Source organism: Abramis brama (assembly GCF_963993115.1).
Source record: "Abramis brama genome assembly, chromosome: 20".
NCBI lineage: Eukaryota > Metazoa > Chordata > Actinopteri > Cypriniformes > Leuciscidae > Abramis > Abramis brama.
In genome coordinates this window covers 7541025-7543848 of record NC_139982.1, presented here as the reverse complement: position 1 = coordinate 7543848, position 2824 = coordinate 7541025, and the positions used below count along the sequence as shown (strand labels likewise).

Sequence of the window (2824 nt, the reverse complement as noted above, 5' to 3'; positions counted from 1 at the left end):
TCGAACTCAAATCATCTAGTGCAATTATGTAACGGGACCTCATGCCCATACAAGAAAAAACAGGAGCCTCAAGGGTAAATGACAGACCGAAAAGAGCAGAGCCATATTGTCCAATCCCAAATAAATAAGGAATTAAAGAAAAAGGCCCATAACCAGCCGGCAGCTACAACCACTGACACGACTGACATCTTTTCAGCCCCCATAGTTCCAAAGTTTACATATACCACCCTCAGTAACAGTAGATACCATAGAGCTAGTGTCGACCGCGCATGGTACTTAAAATCCACCTATCCATATGATAAAATGGGGACATAACCTTAAGCGGCACATAAAAATCTGAACCAGTCAGAACACCTCAGCCTGTCTTTTCACCAACCAAGCTGTGGTCCTGCAACTCAGTGGGAACTAGTTTTCTGACAATTGTCTAAATGGTGACTGTGCACTCCTCATTGACTCCTGAAGAGCAACATATGATTTTGTACAACCATACAGATCACGCAATACCTTAATTTGTTTCGGGTCCTCCCTCTCGTCCACCGACCGATAACGAATTTCTTCCCTCGCCTCTCCCTCCAGATGATCAACCAAAAAAAATGCCTGATCAGCTGTAGACAGACGACGAAGCCGCATACAAGCCTGAGCCTCCTCCACCCACTCGTCGACGCCAATGCCCAACCGACCACTAAACTTTGGGCATTCACGATCTCGAGGAACAAATACAAACCGTTCCGCGGTCGATGCACCGGCATCAACGAGTGGGGGAGCCAGAACTGCAGGAATAGAAATATTAGATGGGCCCGGCTGCGCAACAGGCACCTGCTCTTGTCTCAGTCGTTCATTATCTGACTTTAATTGAGCTACCAAATCTCTTAGCTCACATATTTCATCCTCCATAACTGCAAATGCACAAGCACTTACCACGAATATGTAAACTGAATTTTACTTGTGCCGGTCCACCACAGAAAGGAACTGCTACCGTCTGGTTCCTAAAAAAAAAAAAAACACAAAAGAAAAAGAACAGAACAAATACTCAAACAAACCAAAACCCACGTCTCTGCACTAAATAAGAGGGGATCCTGCCGACTATGCCAGAATGTGACGAGAGCGGTACAATTGTGAAACCAACCTTTTACCAGTAAAGAAATCCGACTACGCCACCCTAGAAATTAACTCTAGGGAACAATGCTCAAAAAGCACACAGGTTCGGTTCCCCCATAAAAGTAAGCAGGAGACGTGGGTGAAGTATCAAAAATACAAATTTTTATTAATACAAGAATGTTTTTAAAATAGACACTAAAATGTCAAAAGAACAGCATGAGACCCCACTTTAAATTGAGGAAAACAAAATTACAAAAGGAATGAATTTGGGCAATGACAAAATCAATTTTAAATATGAAAACAAAATAATCAGCAGGGCTGAGGCTCCCATCGGCAGAAACAAAATGGAGTCTGGTTTTACAAGAGCACACTTCCACGCACACACCAAAGTGCACTCAAATCACACTACCACACACTTGAAGTGGTACACAGCACGCAATAAAGAAGAACCACCACCACAAGAAGGAAGATCCGTTCACCCGTGGGACCCCCAGCTCCTGCAGACAAACAAAAATAATAAATAAACTATAACAAAATCACAATTAAACACGATTAGCTCCACATACAATATAAACAAATAATAATAACAGATGAAGCAACTCCAACAAAACAAAAGGTATCAATATCACATGAAACAAAGAAAAACGTTGGAAGGATCAAATAAACTCACGAGGAGTTACAAAGCAACTTGAAGTCCGATGTAAACCGGAAACAAATCAAGTTGCGTTAATAAAGGAAAAATAACAAAAATAGACAGCACAATATTTCTATAACACAATAACCGAAAGAAAAATCAAACTTTCTCCCACAAAAGTATAAACAAAAAAAAACGAAACCAAATCAAAAGAAAAGAAACAAAACAAAACAATTATTTTCTCTCAATAAAATGAGATCGTCGTATTCTCCATGCTGATACTCGAACAGAAAGCAGCCACTACACACAATCGGAACCAGACGAACAGTCCCCTTTCAACAACGATGGTGTGGCGTCTGCTCAACAGTAACGTTATACACCGCAAGACTGCAGGAATGTGAGCAAAACGTCCGCAGCGCAAAGCTGAAGACAGCAGCAACGCAGCAAATCCGATATAATATAAGATAGATCGGGATGAAAAGAGAGTGAACGAGAGGGAGAACCCTATAACGAACACAAAGAGAGACGTTACTAATAATGATAGTTGCCCTCCACGAATTATAATTACATTTAAAACACTTACCGTCAAGGTATCACCCCAAATAGAAAATGTACAGGCACAGGTCTACTAATCAGCCCACCGATAACAATGGGGTACAGGAAACCATACCTAGACAGCATGCGGCAGTGTCAACAGCACAACGACGGTAGTACAATATGCGTTTATACAGATGCACATGCACACCCACATACCTGAGAGGCAACCGGTCACTAGATCCACTAAAGCAGCGCCGAAAACACACCGACACCCGGACAAAACGACACTATAAATTTACAAAAAAATGCTTTAAAAGACCAACCAGTTTTAAAATTACCCCCCTGTTACAGCACGGCACGCTTACCTGTAACCACCGTAAACACGGGCACAAAGGGGAAAGTCGGACATGACGCACCACGGCCAACAACAAATCAGCCCTTATATTACGGATACTGATCGCTGATAGGCAAATCCGGCTGTCAATCACCTAATCTCATTACATTAGTTTATCGGTTTGCACATTGCACTTACATTTCCTTCGTGAGGTTGGAGTA

General features: G+C 42.0%; 1 long non-coding RNA gene across 1 annotated transcript; it reads right to left on the bottom strand.

Moving 5' to 3' along the window:
• Positions 1-1411: 1411 nt before the first annotated feature.
• On the bottom strand, positions 1412-2555 carry LOC311071058. Its single transcript, XR_014603741.1, has 3 exons — positions 2486-2555; positions 2316-2402; positions 1412-1595 (listed from the first exon to the last, which is right to left on the bottom strand). It is a non-coding gene; the product is annotated as an uncharacterized lncRNA (long non-coding RNA).
• Between the last annotated feature and the right edge of the window lie 269 nt (positions 2556-2824).